This window comes from Lepisosteus platostomus (assembly GCF_059453375.1).
Source record: "Lepisosteus platostomus isolate fLepPlt1 chromosome 5 unlocalized genomic scaffold, fLepPlt1.hap1 SUPER_5_unloc_1, whole genome shotgun sequence".
In the NCBI taxonomy this organism is placed as follows: Eukaryota; Metazoa; Chordata; class Actinopteri; order Semionotiformes; family Lepisosteidae; genus Lepisosteus; species Lepisosteus platostomus.
Window position 1 is genome coordinate 831,615 of NW_028291471.1, and position 21,068 is coordinate 852,682.

The 21,068-nt window shown below is 48.3% G+C and overlaps 2 long non-coding RNA genes across 2 annotated transcripts; one reads left to right on the forward strand and one right to left on the reverse strand.

The window, feature by feature from the left end:
- Positions 1-2,462: 2,462 nt before the first annotated feature.
- On the reverse strand, positions 2,463-17,003 carry LOC148638440 (uncharacterized). Its single transcript, XR_015931054.1, has 2 exons — positions 16,930-17,003; positions 2,463-3,954 (listed from the first exon to the last, which is right to left on the reverse strand). It is a non-coding gene; the product is annotated as an uncharacterized LOC148638440 (long non-coding RNA).
- LOC148638441 (uncharacterized) lies at positions 3,906-6,903 on the forward strand. Its single transcript, XR_015931047.1, has 2 exons — positions 3,906-3,991; positions 6,440-6,903. It is a non-coding gene; the product is annotated as an uncharacterized LOC148638441 (long non-coding RNA).
- Positions 17,004-21,068: the final 4,065 nt, after the last annotated feature.

The following is a 21,068-nucleotide window of genomic DNA, read 5'->3' on the forward strand; positions in this document are numbered from 1 at the left end:
TTTGGGGTTCGGGGGGGATGCTAATTTCACTGAACCAAACCCCACGGAAACCCGTGTTGGACGTGGGGGTGCTGAATGCGCCCTCGACGTGATTTTGTCTTTAAATTCAAGTGCAGCTTTTGTAACCCTTGGGCCGGAAACAGCTGGACCCGTTTCCCCTGCCTGTCCGAGGTGGCGACTACCGGGGTCATACAGGGACACCCGGCTGGCCGCTGAGAGTTGGATAAATAACATTTCCACCCAAAAAAAAATGTGGACCCGGCGGCCATTTTTGTTTCGCGGCCGAGCCGTGAGCGCGTCGGGGGCGACGTCACAGGGGCGTCACAGTGAGCAGCCTGACGTCACAGAGCGGCTGATTCTAGCGGAGGGCGGTGCCGGAGCCCCGTGAGCTCAGAGGAGTGAAGAGAGAGGAGGAGGAAAGGACTATATAGCGCTTAATAAAAACGTGTTTCTTCAAAAAAAGATTCGCGGGTTACTTCGACTTCGATCAAATCACAGTTTCAGCTTCAGATTCACTCTGAAGTATCCCCGTGAAATTGGTAAGTCGCTCAAAAGCGTCGCTGGCGAGAAATAACAAAATAAGTTGAGAAATAAGTTGTTTTTTTTAACATTACTCCACTCTTATTGGTGTGATCGTGCTGTAAAAAGATATTGAGAGGAGGTGCACCTCTACACAGAGAGTGGCGGGGGTGTGGAACAAAGCCGATACCCTGGCTTCTCTCCAGACACAGCTGGGTGAGCTCCTCCAGTCAGGACAGGAGGCTCTACTGTACACAGAGGGTGGTGGGGGTGGGGAACAAGCTGCCCAGCCCTGTGGTTGAAGCCGATACCCCGGCTTCTCTCCAGACACAGCTGGGTGAGGTCCTCCAGTCAGGACAGGAGGCTCTACTGTACACAGAGGGGGGCGGGGGTGGGGAACAAGCCGCCCAGCTGTGTGGCTGCGTCCCCTCCCCTCCCCACTGTGACTCTGCTTGTCTCGGCAGGACTATGCACCAACAGAGATGCCGCACGGCCGTGCGCGGTCGCAGCAGGACCCAGGCCCGGCGAGGCGTCGTAAGTCCACCCCTCCCGCCCGCCAGCGTCCAGCGTCCAGCCCTCCACCGACTGACCTCTCCGCCCCCAGCAGCGCTCGCTGTATTATAATAATAATAATAAAGCTCCACACTCTGACCCCTAAACCCCCGATACCCTATAGCTCCCCACACTGACCCCTAAACTCCCAATACCCTACAGCTCCCTACACTGACCCCTAAACTCCCGATACCCTACAGCTCCCCACACTGACCCCTAAACTCCCGATACCCTACAGCTCCATACACTGACCCCTAAACTCCCGATACCCTACAGCTCCCCACACTGACCCCTAAACTCCCGATACCCTACAGCTCCCTACACTGAACCCCACAGTCCTGATGGCCGAGAGGTCTCAGCTTGCTGTAGTGATTGAGTGAGCTCTGTGGACCTGACCTCTGTCTTGTGTCCTCCAGACCTGAAGGTGAGATCTGGGGAGGAGACAGAGCACCCACTAACTTTCCTGAGCTGGGTTAAAGGGTTAGACAGCTTCTTACTGTTGGACACACCTGTCCACACTCTTACTGGACACACTCGCCTGTCCGGACTCTTACTGGACACACTGTACACACTCGCCTGTCCAGACTCTTACTGGACACACTGTACACACTCACCTGTCCACACTCTCACTGGACACACTGTACACACACTCCTGTCCGCACTCTCACTGGACACACTGTAGAGACTCACCTGTCCGGACTCTTACTGGACAAACTCACCTGTCCAGGCGTAGTCTCTGCTCCTCATCCCCCCTGCGTTGTGTCTCCCCCTCTCCCCGCTGGACAGAATCCTGTGGTGTCTTCTTGTCTCCCCAAGCTCATCCAGAAGCTGGAGAGCGCGGCCGAGCTGCAGCTGGAGCTCCCGGGGTCGCCTGGCTCGTCCCGCTCGGGCTCGCCCGGCTCGTTCCGCTCGGTGTCCTCCCCCTCCGCGCCCTCGAGCCCCCTCCGCTCCCCGCCCCCGGCCCCCCCAACCGGCCCCTGCCCGCCCCGCCTCGCCGCCCCCCCTTCCTCCCCGCCATGCCCCTCGAGCCCCCCCGATGCCCGGGGGCGGTGCCCCTGCCCCTGCCCCCACCCGTCCTGCCCTCCATCGCCCGCCCGGCCCCACCAGGCCCCGCCTGGGGCTCCCCGGTGCGGAGGGCAAGGAAAGAGGCTGAGATGTCTGACAAGGCCAGTGGGGCAGAGTCTGTCCGTCTGTCCTTCTATCCATCTATCCTTCTGTCCTTTTCTCTGTCCATCTGTCCTTTTCTCTGTCCCTCTGTCTTTCTTTCTTTTTCTCTGTCCTGTCCTTCTGTCCTTCTGTTTTTCTGTCCTTCTGTTCTTTTCTCTGTCCTTTTCTGTCTTTCTGTCCATCAGTCCATCTGTCCTTTTCTCTGTCTTTTTGTCCATCTGTACTTCTCTCTTTGTGTCTTTCTGTCCTTCTGTCTGAGTCTCTCTTTTTCTCTGTGTCTGTCCTTCTCTCCCTGTCTCTCTCCCTGTGTCTTTCCATGTCTCCCTGCTCTCTGTCTGTCCTCCGTTGTCCCAGCTGGGTCTCTCTCCCTGTGTCTCTCAGTGTATCTCCCTGTCTGTTTCTTTGTCTGTCCTGCATTGTCCCAGCTGGGCCTGTCTCCTCTGCTCTCTGCCTTCAGCTCTGTTCCCCGATGTCCCGCTAGCCCGTCTCTCTCTCAGCCTGTCTCTTGACTTGCAGGAGGAAGAGGAGGTGGAGACAGCTCCTCCGGCAGGAGAGAGGAAGGAGGTCAGTGCTGGTCCCACCCTGCCTCCTGTCCTGTCTGTCCCTGGGTCTCAGTGTCTCTCTCTCTTTCAGCCCCGTCTGTCAGTCTGTCCCTCGATCTCAGTCTCTCTCTCTCGGCCTGCTGTCTGCCTGTCCCTGCCTCTCTGTCTCTCTCTCTTTCAGCCCTGTCTGTCCCTTTGATCTCAGTGTCTCTCTCTCGGCCTGCTGTCTGTCTGTCCCTGCCTCTCTGTCTCTCTCTTTCAGCCCCATCTGTCAGTCTGTCTCTCTCTCTCTCTTTCCTCTCTCTCTCTCTTGGTTTGTTTGTCCCTCAAACTCAATCTTTCTCTTTGCCTGCTGTCTTTCTGTGCCATCATCTTTGTCTCTCTCTCTCCTTCCTTTCTGTCTCTCTCTGTCCTGTGGTGTCCAGTCAGTGTGTCTCTCTCCTCCTCCTCTCTGTCCTGTGCTGTCCAGGCAGTGTGTCTCTCTCCTCCTCCTCTCTGTCCTGTGGTGTCCAGTGGGTCAGTATTAGTGGGCTACACCCAGGTCACTCACTGCGAGTGTGATCTCAGCAGAGTCTCTGTGCTCTTGGGACACTTTACTCAGCTGTCTCTCTCTTTCTCTCCCTGTGCTGTCCCTCTCCTGCCCCCTCTCTCCCTCCTCGGACTCCAGCTGGAGGAGGTCCAATCACCACCTCCTGTGAGACAGAAGAAAAAGAAGGTGGGTAATGCTCTGATCCTCTTTTTACTCCTGTCCAGTGTCCAGTCAGTGTGTCTGTATGTACCCCTCTCTCTCAGTGCAGTGTTCATGTACTGGAGTGTCCAGTCAGTGTGTCTGTATGAACCCCCCTCTCTCTCTCAGTGCAGTGTTCATGTACTGGAGTGTCCAGTTAGTGTGTCTGTATGAACCCCTCTCTCTCTCAGTGCAGTGTTCATGTACTGGAGTGTCCAGTCAGTGTGTGTGTATGAACCCGTCTCTCTCTCTCAGTGCAGTGTTCATGTACTGGAGTGTCCAGTCCGACTCTTAACGTGACTCTCCTGTCTCTGCTTCAGAAGCGCTGGTGGGTCTTTTTAAACTCCCTGAGCTGCGTGTCGGTGGAGACAGATGATCAGGATGAGCCGATGGAGGCGGTGGAGACCGTGGGTCAGGAGAGGAAGAGCGAGGGAGAGGAGGACCAGGCTGCCGGGAAGGACAAGAAGAAGAAGAGGAGGTGCAGGTGAGCAGACAGGGAGGCGCCGCCCTGTCGTGTCTGTGATTCAAGGAGGAGTCTCCTCTTGCTGTTTGATGTCATGGTGACGTCTGTGTCTGTGTCCCTCACACCTGCAATAACAATATTCTTTCCAGGTTTCTTTCCTGGTTCTGTGCCTGATAAGATCTGGACTGGATTGGACTGGTTCGGAGCTGAGGGACACCAGACGACTGGACTGGACAGTCCAGCTAAGATCTGGACTGGACTAGACTGGACTGGAGCTGAGGGACACCAGACTGCGCTGGACCGGAGCTGAGGGACCCCAGACTGCGCTGGACCGGAGCTGAGGGACCCCAGACTGCGCTGGACCGGAGCTGAGGGACACCAGACTGGGCTGGACCGAAGCTGAGGGACCCTAGACTGGGCTGGACCGAAGCTGAGGGACCCTAGACTGGGCTGCACTGGAGCTGAGGGACACCAGACTGGACTGGACTGGAGCTGAGGGGCCCCAGACTGGACTGCACTGGAGCTGAGGGGCCCCAGACTGGACTGCACTGGAGCTGAGGGGCCCCAGATTGGACTGCACTGGAGCTGAGGGGCCCCAGACTGGACTGCACTGGAGCTGAGGGGCCCCAGATTGGACTGGACCGGAGCTGAGGGGCCCCAGACTGGACTGGACTGGAGCTGAGGGACCCCAGACTGGACTGGACCGGAGCTGAGGGACCCCAGTCTGTGCTGGACCAAAGCTGAGGGACCCCAGTCTGGACTGGACTGAAGCTGAGGGGCCACATTCTGGACTGGACTGAAGCTGAGGGGCCCTAGACTGGACTGAAGCTGCGGGGCCCCAGACCGGACTGGACTGAAACTGAGGGACCCCAGTCTGTGCTGGACCGAAGCTGAGGGACCCCAGTCTGGACTGGACTGAAGCTGAGGGGCCACATTCTGGACTGGACTGAAGCTGAGGGGCCCCAGACTGGACTGGACTGAAGCTGAGGGACCCCAGACCCCAGTCTGGACTGATGCTGAGGGACCCCAGACCCCAGTCTGGACTGATGCTGAGGGACCCCAGACTGGACTGTGGAAAACTTTCACATTATCTCCACCTGAGTCCTCAGACCGTCTGCATGACCTTGTATTATTAAGTATTATTTTAAGGTCCTGTGATGATCGTAAGATGGGGGGGGGGGGGTCACTAAATAAACCCTTGACATTGATCTGTATTGTAATTTTTGTTCTTTTGTTAAGCATCAATAAAAATTTTTAAAAAAAAATCTGTTTAGCTTTTGGTTTTTTCCCTCCCCCCCGGAACAACGAACAGAGTCTGTCCTTCTCTTTCATCCCAGAGAGTTTGTGGTTGACGGATTGAGGCGGAGAGCCCTCGTCGTCGGCGTGCCACCAGTTGGCGGGGATATAGCGGGGGGGGCATCGTGTCCAATACTCCTTGTAACGAGACAGATTTCAAGCCACCTCCGTCTGAAGAGAAGGAAGTCGACCACGAAGTCCAGGGTGTCCTAGGAAGCTCTTTAGCCCTCGTTTGCCCAGCAGCCATCTCACCCTGCAGCTCCCAGCTGGCAGCCCCCTCCCCACTGGAGCCCAGCAGGTGGGAGCCTGGTCAGTACCTGGAGGGGAGACTCCTGGGAAAAACTAAGATTGCTGCTGGGAGAGGTGTGAGTGGGGCCAGCAGGGGGCGCTCTCACCCTCCGGTCTGTGTGGGTCCTGATGCCCCAGTATAGTGACGGGGGACACTGGACTGAAGGCGCCGTCCTTCGGATGAGACGTCAAACCGAGGTCCTGACTCTCTGTGCTCATTTACAATCCCGGGGTGTTTCTGGAGAAGAGTAGGGGTGTTACCCCAGTGTCCTGGCCTGATTCCCCCCCTGGTCTTGTCCCATGATGGCCTCCTAATCACCCCCCCTCTCTGAACTGGCTCCATCCCTCTGCTCTCCTCCCCACTGAGAGCTGCTGTGTGCTGAGCGGACTGGAGCATCATCCAGGTGGGGCTGCACACTGGGGGGTCTGGAGGGGATCCCCCTGACCTGGGAAGAGCTCTGAGTGGAGTGTCCAGAACTGGACCGGGGACACAGACCCCATGGACTGACTGGACCGGGGACACAGACCTCTGGACTGACTGGACAGGGGACACAGACCCCATGGACTGACTGGACCGGGGACACAGACCCCATGGACTGACTGGATCAGAGTCACAGACCCCCGGACTGACTGGACCAGGAACTGCCTGGGATAAATCAGTGAATCGATCTGTCAGATCAGCCAACCCTCTGACAACCCAGCAAGCAATTAGATCAGTCAAAAATCGAGTTAGTTAATGAACAAGTTAGTTGAGTTAGTCAATGATCAATTAATCAGTCTGGGCTGTCAAATGATTTTTTAAAAGCTCTCCCTGCAAAACCAAAGTCAGCTCTCCCACTGGTTTCTGGAGCTGGTGCTGAACTAACGTCTTTCATTCATTCCCAGACTTAACAACATCCAGCACCACCACTCCTGCTCCCACAAGTCACAGTGAGTATGGCTGGAACACCACTTCAAGGGTGTGCACTGGGAACACTGGGTATCCTCTGAACACTGGGCGTGCACTGGGAACACTGGGTATCCACTGAACACTAGGCACTAGGGAACACTGGGCCAGGATGGCTTTGCTGTACCTAATCAAACTCTGTTTCTCTTTCAGACTTTAATAAAAGCAGCGCTAATTGTTCAGGTGAGAAAGTATATAACTTCATTAAGGGTCTCCGACCTCTATATGAATTAAAAATAAATTATATGCTGTTTAAAGGGGACAGCGGGGGCTGAAGTAGACAGGATGGCTGTGCAGGGCGTCATCAAACTCTGTTTCTCTTTCAGATTGTGATGCATGTTGCACTGATTGTTCAGGTGAAAAAGTATATAACTTCATTAAGGGTCTCCAGCCTCTACATAAATGAGGAATAAAAGATACGTTGTTTGCACATTGGTTAAAGGGGACAGAAAGGATGCCTTTGTTGTTCCCTGATGTCGTGGGCAGAGCCCAGACACAATTATCCCTAAGTGATACTCACAATACTACATCATGCTTGTGTTACATAACGCTCATATTACATTACATTTGTATTTCCTTCAGAAAAACGCAGGATATGTTGGTGGAGACCTATTAAGGGTTTCTGAAGTCTACACTGGGCAGGTCAAACTCTTGCTCAAGATGTCCTCTTCGACAGGAAGCAGGCCTGTGCAAACTGCAATGACCCGAAAGTACGACCTTTATTAAAAATGGCTAATGACGGTAGCTAGCGATTGTTAAACAAGGTAACGGATATAGAAGACAGACAAAAAAAAACACCATAGATCAGAGAAGGAATGCTTTCCCATCTGGGTAAGAAAGGCCAACTGCATTTCCGGGGGAGGAAAGCTGCTTTAGAGGAAACACCGGAGAAGCAGAACTCAAACACTGGGAACACTGGGTATCCTCTGAACACTGGGCGTGCACTGGGAACACTGGGTATCCTCTGAACACTAGGCGTGCACTGGGAACACTGGGTATCCACTGAACACTAGGCGTGCACTGGGAACACTGGGTATCCTCTGAACACTGGGTGTGCACTGGGAACACTGGGTATCCTCTGAACACTGGGAGGGCACTGAGAACACTGGGTATCCTCTGAACACTGGGTATCCACTGAACACTAGGCGTGCACTGGGAACACTGGGTATCCTCTGAACACTGGGTGTGCACTGAGAACACTGGGTATCCTCTGAACACTGGGTGTGCACTGTGAACACTGGGTATCCTCTGAACACTGGGTGTGCACTGGGAACACTGGGTATCCTCTGAACACTGGGTGTGCACTGGGAACACTGGGTCTCCTCTGAACACTGGGAGTGCACCGAGAACACTAGGTATCGGTGTACAGATGCAGCCATTCAAACTGGGTGAGGTATTTCGCGGCATACCGCGACACGCCCACCGGGGTATCACGCGGTTCACGTGTGTCACGTGACTAACTATCCGGCGTCGCCTTGTAAAACCGCCAGGGGGAGCTTAACCTCTCATGTACAGCATTTGAGCCTTTAATTTTGAACTGTGTATTACAGCATGTTAATCATCAGTCATTAAAATGTTGGTATATTTTATGAAAGCAAGATTGCTCAGTTGGACAAAAGTACACAACCTACCTTTATCAGAAATATTTATGCATCAAAGCCTTTACTGAAGGTATTACTAATAGTATTAATAATGGATGACTTTGGACAAGCTGTATACTCAAAGTATAATTTCTTTAGCACATTTGTACAAGCACTTGGAATCTGTCCAAGCCATACTTTGTCAGGCATTTTGTTTTACTTCAACGGGCATAAAAACTTCCTTGCTTTTAACAGGGCGTTTCATAATTTCTAACTACGAAAATGATTTAAAATGCGACACCTATCATTCAACTAGAGCTTAAAATATCACAAGGATCCTCAAGAGCACAGCAAAGAGTGTATTAAAAGACACTTGTATTTATCAACGCTTTCTTTTCTTATGGAACCACTTCAGAGGGGTGTTCCAGGAATCGGCACTTTAAAGAAAAAAATACACACCAGTATTCCATTTCTCCCTAAACATTGTAAGCTTCAAAGTCTTTAACTAACTTGATACCGGAGTCAACAAGCATACTTTTAGAATTTGATTAAAAGGGAATATAAAATGGAATCGCGTATCTCAAGAATTTAATAACGGTATGATTATATCCGTGTACTGCGGCAGGGCTGTGTAGGGCTGTTTCGCCTGCCTGTTCATGCGAGCTGTCTTGTAGCCTACTGGTCTAGGTGCGTGACTACCAACTGGCAGGTTGTGTGTTCGAATCCAGCTGGTGCTGGACTTTTCATTTTAATTTATTTATTTTTTAATCGCGTAACATAAACATATTACCGTATGCAAACTGTACTGTATACAGTATGTATATGTATATTTAATGTCTTAACTGTGCCCGTTTAAGTATTGAATATTTATATCTAATTTTACCACTGAAGGGAAATCTTAGTAGCTGAGCATAAAAAAATAGGAGCATACTGTAACGCGTGTGAAGGCCATAAACGATATTAATTTTGGAACATAAACATACAGTATATGGCTGGTCTCGGTACTTTAAAGAAAACATACACGAAACATGGTTTCATTATGAGCAGAATCGGTCTTGAGATATTTTTAAGTTGATTTACAGTATTTGAGAGGTATGTCTTAACACCGATACTACAGTGCTTAAGTACTGCTCACGTATATGTTTCTAGGTTTATATTATGCATTTCATACGGTCAAATTACTTTTGAGCAACTAATAAGAACCGCGAAACGGTATGCGTTTTAGTTTCGTTTTGTGCTGGGACCCGTGGATTGATTAGAGATATCAAGTACATACAAGTCATTTTTTAAATGTTGTAGTTCGTCTTGAAAAAATGTTATGAGTACATCATCTATCAACAATTACACAGGTTATGTTTCCATATTGCGGATTTTGGTTACATAATATTATATATGGTTAAATATAATTCAAAATATTTTGCTAACAATGTTAACTGTTTTTGAATAATAAAATGTATTAACTAAGGAGTAGGATGGCACAGTTGTTTGTATGTTTTTTGTTTTGTTTCTTTTTCATAAATACAACAGTAGTACCTGATGTCTCAGTGGCTTTCAAAATTAAATTATGCATGCAAACCTGTGAACTAGAAAGATAACTAAGATATCCATCCATTATATTCCATAATATCCATGAAATATATGGCGCTGAAATATGTGTGACGCAGTGGTGGCCTGACACAGTGAGGTGCCCTGGCAGCTGTATGATGCAGTGGTGGCCTGGCACGGTGAGGTGCGCTTGCAGCTATGTGACGCAGTGGTGGCCTGGCACGGTGAAGTGCGCTGGCAGCTGTGTGTTGTGACGCAGTGGTGGCCTGGCACGGTGAGGTGCGCTAGCAGCTGTGTGTTGTGACGCAGTGGTGGCCTGGCACAGTGAGGTGCGCTGGCAGCTGTGTGACACAGTGGTGGCCTGGCACGGTGAGGTGCGCTGGCAGCTGGGTGATGCAGTGGTGGCCTGGCATGGTGAGGTGCGCTGACAGCTGTGTGGTGTGATGCAGTGGTGGCCTGGCACGGTGAGGTGCGCTGGCAGCTGTGTGGTGTGACGCAGTGGTGGAAATGTTCACCATGTTTCACCATGCTGAAAATGTTTGTACCACTTTTTTGAGGCCTGTTTAATTGTGTCTGAAGTCTGATGTTGTAAATTTTATTGTTAAAAAGATCCATGAAAATGTCACTACTGAAGTTAGCTGGTACTGTTGGTATTGTAAGTGGCAAATAGAGCTCATATTTTAGATTTTGTGTAGTTGCTAGCTGAACTGTGTGTTGGATGCACATGAATATATTCATTATATGCCAGCGCACCTCACCGTGCCAGGCCACCACTGCATCACCCACCAGCCAGCGCACCTCACCGTGCCCGGCCACCACTGCATCACACAGCTGTCAGCGCACCTCACCGTGCCAGGCCACCACTGCATCACACAGCTGCCAGCGCACCTCACCGTGCCAGGCCACCACTGCGTCACAACACACAGCTGCCAGCGCACCTCACTGTGCCAGGCCACCACTGCATCACACAGCTGCCAGCGCACCTCACGGTGCCAGGCCACAACTGCGCCACACCACACAGCTGTCAGCGCACCTCACCGTGCCAGGCCACCACTGCATCACACAGCTGCCAGCGCACCTCACCGTGCCAGGCCACCACTGCGTCACAACACACAGCTGCCAGTGCACCTCTACATACCCAACCACCACTGCATCATACAGCTGCAAGCGCACCTCACCGTGCTAGGCCACCACTGCATCATAAAGCTGCCAGGGCACCTCACCGTGTCAGGCCACCACTGCATCACACAGCTGCCAGCGCACCTCACCGTGCCAGGCCACCACTGCATCACACAGCTGCCAGCGCACCTCACCGTGCCAGGCCACCACTGCGTCACATAGCTGCAAGAGCACCTCACCATGCTAGGCCACCACTGCATCATACAGCTGCCAGGGCACCTCACCGTGTCAGGCCACCACTGCGTAACACCACATAGCTGCCAGCGCACCTCACCATGCCAGGCCATCACTGAGTCAGAGATTAAATAAAACCTCACTCGCACCAAACAAATTTATATTTCTACAACATGATCGAATTTAAGTCACTTTAATAACAATGAATAGTCACCTAGGCGTTACAATATAAACATTTATATTGATTTAAATAACGTTTTGATTTAAATCGCAAATGCGGGTTTAAATATATGTGTTTTTTGATTCACAATCAAACAAATGCAACATAAATTAATATCTTTGTCTTCTAAGTATCTTAATAAACTTTCAGCATAGCTTTCTCCCCGTTTAGATTTATTTTGGGATCAAACGTGGAAAGATTAGATTGTAATCGTTTTTATTTTTTAAATACATTTTAGAAAAGTGTAATCTATACTAAAAAGCTGTACACCACCTGCTATAAAGATACATATTGTAATACTTTCGGGTTCGGATAGGACAGACACAAGAACTCAGACTTGCGGAGTTAAAGCAAGTTAAAGCCTTGATTTTATATATCACCTTTAAAAGTGGCATCTCAAAGCAAAGTAAATACCCAACACTGATTGTACCCATCTGTCATGCTAATAAAGCAGCTTGAATTGAATTGAGAGGGGGGGGTATATTTGCTTTGTGTATAAAGTACATTGTGAATGTTTTCACAGCCTTCACTTTGTCGTTTTATGCCATTTTTTGACCACGCACGAATATTCCTATGTCCGTATCTTCGCAAGGGAATCAGTGTGAATTTTAATACTAATTAAATGACCGCGGGCACTTTCCACCCCCTCTACATTCTCAGAGTAGAACAGACTAATCTTCTAATGAAAGACGGTCCACCCCCCACGGACAGGAAAAGTGCCCACAGGCACTTAAACTTAATATGGTCAGTAACAGTAAACAGTAACATGGTCAGAAGGAGCACGTACAAACGTTTCCGAAATAACCACATGTAAGACTCTGATGCTTAAAATGTTTAGGGAGAAAGTGGAATACTGGTGTGTATTTTTTCTTTAAACTACCAATACCAGCCATATACAGTCTGTAACGTAGGGATTTCTATATGTCTTTATTTAGTGGTTACATTAGTGACAAAGGCTAAACTTTTAGCTTCAGTAACGTGTACATATCTCCCCTTTTTATAAAACGACTTGGTTGAAAACTGTTCCAGAGCCACTGTTGTTTCATCAGTGAAAAGTACATCATGAAATGCCTCTCCCTGTTCAATCCACTGGAAAAAAGAAAAGGAGCATAAAGCTTCTGATGGTCATAAACGATATTCATTAAGGAGCAGCATCAGAGGTATGTTTTTAACTGCACTGCATTGGAGAGAATACCATAGTGTGGTTTTTTTTTACTCCCTGGCGGAAACTGGCTTCCAGAAGAATCAGTATGGCTCAGAGATTAAATAAAACTTCACAGACATTAACGAAGAGCATAACGTGTGTACTGTATACACTGCAAGTACAACCCAACTCTCTGCAGGAGTGCTGGCTGTGACGAATTGAACCGGTTTCACGGGTAGGAGGCGAGATTTCCAGCGAAAGACACCTCCCCCCCCTCAAAAACCCAGTAAGTACAGTACTTACTAGTTAAAGGCTAGGCTCCCGACTACGGCGAAAGGAACCCTTCTTTCATTAGAAGACAATGAACATATTTTAGCCCTGAATGAATTAATAGCAAACATGGTTGACATAAAAGACATTTTTCCAAGAAAGTTTAGCCTTTGTCACTAATGAAACCACTAAATAAAGACATAAATATAAAAATCTTAAGATTTTTAAAATACATGACTTTGCTAAGATTTATTTGAAAATAAAAACAATTACAACCGCCAGGGGAGAGAGAGAACAGGGGAGGGATGTTGGTTCTGCATAAGGGGCGGGGCTATGGAAATTAGGTCTGTTTGGGAATGTGTAGTTACATGTTCTGGCTGTTTGTGAATTATCGTTGTTGAGTATGGAGTGTTGAGGTATTGATTTTGTGTAATGCTTTATGTTGAAAATTGAGGTGGATTTTGTTTATGAGAAACAGGATAAACTGGGATGGGAGGAAGGTTTGGTTTTGCATAAGGGGCGGGATTATGATAATTGGAGGACTGCGAGAGTAAAATGGTTTGATTATTTGATTTTGTATTGTGGTTGTTATCTATGTTTTTGGTTGGTATTATGTTTATATGGTTGTTTTTGTTGGTTGGTTGTTATTATGGTTATTAATAATACGATCTATAGTTGAAATCTGAGCCTAAATAAAAAGAAAAAGCAAGTGACTAGGTTTATGAGCAATCTAATTACTTATTCGTTTAAAACGCTATATAAAATAAAGTTTATTATTAATTTGCTGGACAGAGCGGTGAACATTATTATGCATAAGACAAAGATAACGATCCTGATCAGTTTAGAAATCTGTGTACGCTGTAAGGTTTTTACTTCTTAAACTTTTAAAATACACGTTTTGAATAGAAAGAAATCCTCTTCCTGGTACAGTATGTATAGCAAACCAGCACGTCTTTTTTCTCCAATCAGAGGGGTGTCAGATGGTGTCAGCCAATCACCATTCTGAAGCCCTACCATAATCTCTGGTATGGGGAGACCCCAGAATTCTGTCCCATAGTTTAGACAGATGATAGATACTTTTATTGATCCCGTGAGGGAAATAAAGTAAATCATTTTCATTTTAGGAAATTATTAAACGCTCGGTTAAAAGCAAAGGAGATTGTCTGTTATAGTGGACATAAAAACAAGAGTTCGCTGGCATTATATCCTGGAAGACACAGACCGGCGCCAGACCGGTAAATGCTTGATGAACTAGGGATTGGACAGTTTCCAAGCGCTTGTACAATCGATGGAAATGTTCAAATAAATGTGCAAAAGAAATAAACAAAATAATCATTTATTTCTTTATCATATTGGGTAGCTAATGTCCTGTCTTTGCTAGTTAGTGGCTGTGTTTCTGCGTTGGGTAGCAACGGGTGACTGTTCTCAGGCGGAAGATGTAAACAGCTTAATGTTCGTGTTCAATAATTTTTTTTAATTAAAATTCATTCTATACAGCAATCGCATATTTGGGTACCGTTTCATAAAACTTTCATGCTTAAAATGTTTAGGGAGAAATGGAAGACTGGTGTGTATTTTTTCTTTAAACTACCAAGACCAGCCATACACATTACAGTTTACATACATACAGTAATGTTTATGTTCCTAAATTAATATCGGAACAAGTAATAGGTTTATTCCATGCTGAAAAAAAGAAGAAAGAGAACACAACGTTTCGGCCGTGGAGCCTTCTTCAGGTGTGAGAGAGACAGGGCAGTAGGCAAAGGTAAAGTAGCGGGAGAACAAAGGTTGAGAGGGAGGAGGAGTGAGAGGCGGGAGCAGGGGACAGAAAGAGAGGCCAAATTAATATCGTTTATGACCTTCAGATGCGTTATGCTCCTCTTCTTTTTATGCTCAGCTACTAAAATTTCCCTTTAGTGGTAAAATCCATATAAATATTCAAAACTAAGCGGATTAAAATGTGCACAGTAAAGACATTAAATGATTAAATCTTTGCACTACCAACCAATGCACCACGAGTGCCCCTGTCGGTCATTTTGGCCAGCCAATCACTTGCCCTGCGGTGCCCTCCGGTGCCCCGCGGTGGCTTGTGGGTAGGTTACTGTACCGCGGGTTTTTACCGCGCATTTTGAATGGCTGCATCTGTATCTGATCTCCTCCATGAGGACTCCTTCACCGTCCTGACTCTCCCCTGTGTCTCTGATCCGGTCTCTGTCTGTCTGTGGCTCTTCTGTGAGTTTGACCTTGAGAGATCTGTAATGCAGAGTTCTCACTGGAGCAGTCCGATATGATGGTCAATAAAAGGTCCAGCAAAGTCAAAGCTGGTCGCCTGTATTCATGAAGTTTGTGGGTTTTAATGGATCCGGCCTGAGCAAGCCTGGTTCAGTTAGCAAACGGGCGGCCCACGATCGGCTTTCAACTCATTTCACAACTGCGGTCTCTCATCCTGTGTTTTGGGTTGTTTCAGAACGCCTGGAGAAAACGGACTCCAACTACTGCCTGGCGCAAACCCCACTCCCAGCCGGTCACGGTGAGATCCGAAGACCTTTTAGAACAGGACTCGTAAATATTCCCCTTCCATCGTCGTCAGAAGTATGAAGTGCCTCTGCGGGTTTTTTTAAAAAACCCAGCGATGCCGACTTTGTCTTCACCCGCAGCAGAGCAGGTCAAGGTTTATCCCTGCGCTGGAAGGACAGGAAAAGAGACGCGGCGTTTCGGCCGCGGAGCCTCCTTCGGGCGCATGAAGCCGGAAAAGACCACAGTCGAAATGTCGAAATGCGCGGGCTTGCTAGGTCAGTGCGAGGTGAAGTCGGGGCAGAGCCCCTGGACCACAGCCCCACCACCGGGAGCTCTGCTAAGTGGTGGGTTGGGCAATCATTACTGGATACGAGTGTCAAGTGTTGACACAAGTGTGAGCAGCGTCGATTCGAGTGTGAACGGTGTCGATAGAGTCCTGTTGGTCAGTACAGTGTCAATGCGAGTGCGAACAGTGTCGACACGAGTGTGAACAGTGAGTCCTGTTGATCAATAAAGTATCAATAAAAGTGTGAACGGTGAGTCCTCTTATCTGTACAGTGTCAATACGAGTGTGAACAATGAGTCCTGTTGTTCAGCACAGTGTCAATACGAGTGTGAACGGTGAGTCCTGTTGATCAAAAAAGTATCAATATGAGTGTGAACAGTGAGTCCTGTTGTTCAGTACAGTGTCAATACGAGTGTGGACAGTGAGTCCGGTTCTGTACAGTGTTAACTCATTGAATTCCTTCTTGCTCTGCACAGTTTAACGGGTGAGAACACGTGTTTTATTCTTTGCAGAATTAAAACAGACAGATACTGCTGTTGAATACTCCACAGTCAACAAACCCCGAGCCGCACAAAGTGAGGATCTTTTACTTCTATCTATTAAACTAGCAGAAATAAAACATCATGATAACTTCTTGCTGCTCTGTCCAGTTTTAACACAAGTGTGAACATTTGTAATAATAGTGAGTCCTGCTGTTGTGTACAGCGTGAATACAACCGTGAACAGTGAGTCCTGTCGTCTGTACAGTGTCAATACGCCTGTGAACAGTGAGTCCTGTTGTCTGTACAGTGTCAATACGAGTGTGAACAGTGAGCCCTGTTGTTCAGTATGGTGTTAATGTAAGTCTTATCCTGTATAGTATAAGTTAACATAAGTATTGACCCGTATCCTGTTCTCTACAGACATCACACTACCCAACAGTGATGTGGAGTACACCACCGTCAACAAACTGAGAGCAGCACAAAATGAGGACTTTTTTAACTCTTTACCACAGTATAAAACCCACAGGAGTAATGAGAATGACATTAAAAACAACAACACTGATAGTGAACAAAAGATTTTGAACAATACACATTCTAGTCAGATTTAAATACCCACAGACCTGACCGTTGGAAGTTGTAAAAAAATGCAAATTATTTTTTTTCTGCGTGCAGGTTTTCTAAGAACTGAAGAAAGGTTAAAAACGAGAGAACGCCATTCGGTTTTTCAAGCCTGTCTGGTAGTTAGTGATTAATTGGACCCATGATTTCATCCTCCTGTATCTGCAGAGAAGCCAGGGTATCGGCATCAACAACAAGTCTGGGCAGCTTGTTCCCCACCCGCCTCTGTGTAAAGACGCGTCACCCATTCTTGGTTTTATTTTCACCTTTCACTATACGTGAAGAATTCCAAAAGGTGCACAAATGCTCAGGAGCTATTCTGTGGTTCAGCGATGTCTCTGGAGCCTTTTGTCACAATGTGCGACTTCCCTGTGTGTCTCCCCGAACACAGGGTCTGACTGAAGGGGCACTGACCTGCAGGAATGGGAGGAGACCGAGCTGGGACGGTTCTGCCACGTCAGCGAAACTCTGGACCCCGACTTCATCTGCCAAAGAAACAGCAGCGTCAATTAACTCAGCCAGCGAGTTCAACTGTCGCCTCCCTTCTCTCCATCTCTGTGTGTCCCATCTCTTCATAACCCGTCTCCTATCAATCCTACTGTGTTTCATTTACTCTTCCTCACTCTGTCTCCTGTCCGGTTGTCTGCACTTAAAACTGAGGTATTTCCTGTGATTTCCTCTCTCTCGCTGTGTCTCCTGTCCTGTGGGTTTGTTACTGAGGGATTCTCTGTGATCTCCTCTCTCTCGCTGTGTCTCCTGTCCTGTGGGTTTGTTACTGAGGGATACTCTGTGATCTCCTCTCTCTCATTGTGTCTCCTGTCCTGTGTGTTTGTTACTGAGGGATTCTCTGTGATAGCCTCTCTCTCTCACTGTGTCTCCTGTCCTGTGTGTAAGTATGTTTGTTACTGAGGTATTTCCTGTGATCTCCTCTCTCTCACTGTGTCTCCTTTTCTTCAGTGTTTTAATCCTCTTAAATAATTTAGCTCATTCCTCTCTCACTCACTGCGACTCCTATCCATTCTGTGTTCAGTTCCTCTGACTTGCCTCTTGCATCAGCGCTAGCAATATCATGCATCTATTTAATTTAAAATTATTGATCTGTCACCTTGATAGTTTGATCTCTGCTACAGTTAGCATAGATGGCACAATTAAAAGGACGATGAGCTCAACATCTGTGCGCATCTAATTAACTGAACCGTACAGAACATCCTGCCTCAGCTAGTCTCTCGCTGGCGGGGTCGCCCATCGGCGAGACCACGTCTCCAGGAAATTCTGCGGACTGGACACTGCGGGAGGGTGGGGCTGTGTTTCCACACGAACGCCGGAAATCACTCAGGATCTCCAGAGAGACTCCTGTAGCCTTACAGCATCACAGTCACAGGCCTCAGCATTGCAACTGTATAATATCAAACGCCCAGACACCCTGAGGTGAGGCCGACCAGTCTGAAGTATTACCTGTAAACACCAGGCACACTGGAACCTGACTTCATCGTCCACTTAGCGCAGAGGTGGGGCGGACAGTCAGTTTTCTGGGGAGAAAAAAAACAACACCAGGAATTTAGCATACTGAAAGGATCATGGAGTGATGATCTGGCTGAACCCGCTTGGCTGAGGGCTCCTGGCCAGAGGACGAGGAGGCTGGGACCCCCCCTGCACAGCGAGGAGGAGTGACCAGGGGGGGCAGCTACACAGGTGGAGACGGGGTGGGAGAGGGACGCGTGGGAGAGAGGGGGATCACGTGCAGTATTGACAGTGTTTCAGGAGAGGAGTCAGGAGTGATTGCTAAAATATCGACAGCCGAGTCTGACCGAACTAGGGTGTGGCCATCCCTCTCGAACTTTCATCACAAACTCCTGTCTTCCTGCGGTGTCTCTGAGCAAGCTACCATTTTTCACTGGCTAATAAGAGGTGGAAGAGGTGTTAGTGGGACAGCAGGGGGGCGCTCACCCTGCGGTCTGATACCCCAGTATAGTGACAGGGGACACCATACTGTAAACAGGCGCCATCCTTCGGATGAGACGTAAAACCGAGGTCCTGACTCTCTGTGGTCATTAAAAATCCCAGGGCGTCTCTCGAAAAGAGTAGGGGTGTAACCCAGGCGTCCTGGACAAATTTCCCATTGGCCCTTACCAATCATGGCCTCCTAATAACCCCCCTCTCCGAACTGGCTTCATCCCTCTGCTCTTCTCCCCACTGAGAGCTGGTGTGTGGGGAGCGTTCTGGCGCACTATGGCTGCCGTCGCATCATCCAGGTGGGGGCTGTACATTGGTGGCGGTAGTGGGATTCCCCATTCCCTATGCAGCGCTTTGAGTGGAGTGTCCAGAAAAGCGCTATATAAGTGTAAACAATTATTAATAAAGCCCCTCAGTAGTTGAGATCTCTGTTATATCCATCTAGAAACATGCAATCAGCATGTTATTGATGAAGCAATAGTCACAACATTATTCCACACCTCTAACCCTGCACTAGGGGGCGTGCTTCTGGCTCGGGCCAGGGTGAGAGGCGGGTTATGATGACAGTCATGCTTTCTACACCTTATACTGAGCTCAGAAATGGACCGAGCGGACATCTCATGAGCAGATCCCTCTGCGTATAAGAAAGGCAACTTGTCTAGGCAAAAATACCACAGATTCACATCCGAAATATGATAAAAAGGCAAAAACCCCACACTTGGAATGCAAACGTACCCTAAAAAGGAAACACGGTTTTAAAACCAACTTGATTTTCCCCTGGAGAAACCTTTTTATGGACACATATCGCATCTATTACACATGTATAACTAAATATAAAGATAAAACTTAATATAAGAAGTCATGACGTATCACACATGACGAAGTCTGGTCCAGAAAAAACAGTTTACACTGACCCACCTTTATTTACCCTGGTCACTCACTTCTATTAACTGTTTTAATAAGGGTAACAAATGAATATTTGTTTCAATTTGGGATCTACATCTGGGAGCCCTGAAATGTTGGCCAGAGGGCAGAAGCTGATATTCAGACGTGAGAATATATTAAAAACAAGGATCTGATGTTGTTTTTCACCTGTCTAATCAAAGCTTGTTCAAAAATTATCTGATTATAGGACACATAAGTTTATAATCATACTCATTCCACTTTTTAACCCCGTATATATGCACAATATGAAACGTATATACACTAAATCTCACGTGTGACTCCCATAAAATACATTTCTTTACGAAAATTAGGAACACTTATTACAATTATCAACCCCCCATGACGAGGCAATATTTCATACCTTTGTTTCTTTGTGGGTTCAAAGTTCTGTCCTGTCGTTTCACACGTAATGTTTTGGTAGTTATCTCAATTTTCCTTTGCAATTCTCTCCAAGATCATCATCAACTTTTTGTAAAACGCTATGCACAACTGATATTTAAAGAAAGTCCTGTACCAAAACGTCTTCGTAGGGAAAGACAACTTTTTTTTCCTTACGTTAGTTGCTACACGCTTACTCATAAAATCCATTCACCGCCTTTAAAAAAAAAGTTTCGTTTTTTATTGTGGTTCACTGACATTTCTGTCACAATTCTGAGGGACCCCAAATAAAATTCACTTGCCGGTATAAAGACGCCGGCGAGGTTAAGACAGCTATCGAGCCACCTGCGTATCTAACGGACGTTTAAAATAAAATGGCGTGTAATGTTGCGAAGGGCTACTGTTTTTTTATAGTTTGTCGATTGTAGGGGACGTGGGCCGCGACAGAAATACTGGTCGGAGTAGGAAAAGGTTTATTGATGGTTTATTGTACCGCAACGGTCACAATTGACTTACCAGCAAAGATGGCGCCGAGGCCACATCGACTCCCTCCCGCCCTGCCTCGCACCGAAGCTCGAGCTGCAGAGCGCGACGCCGAACCGCCGGTCCGCGGGCGCGGGCGCCGGACATAGACGTCATAACCCCTTCCGAGGCGCAGGAATTATAGATCACTGTAGTTTCTTCTGGACCCGGGTTAGGGACAGTGTGCCCTCCGTGAGAGTCTTCTGAGGAAGCCAGTGTCTCATGGGTGTCCAGGCTGGGTACCATCTGTCTATCACAGGACACACAGACACACACACTCACACACCCTGGACAGGACACCAGTCCATCACAGGACACACACACACTCACTCACACATCCTGGACAGGACACCAGTCCATCACAGGACACACACACACTCACACACCCTGGACAGGACACCAGTTACTCACAGGACACACACACACACACACACACACACACACACACACACACACACACACACACACTGGACAGGACAGCAGTCCATCACATGACACACACAGACTCACTCACACACCCTGGACAGGACAGCAGTCCATCACAGGACACACACACACCAGGGCCAGTTTTCCCAGAAGCCAATTAGCCCAAAAGCCTGTCTTTGGACCCGGAGAACACAGGGAGACCATGCAGACTCCACACAGACAGTCTCCCCCCCGGGTCCAGACCCGAGCCCGGAGCCCCCCCGCGCTGAACCCCTCCGTACAGACGGCCGCACACAGCTCCGTTGTTCCCGATTCCCGAGGTGATCTGT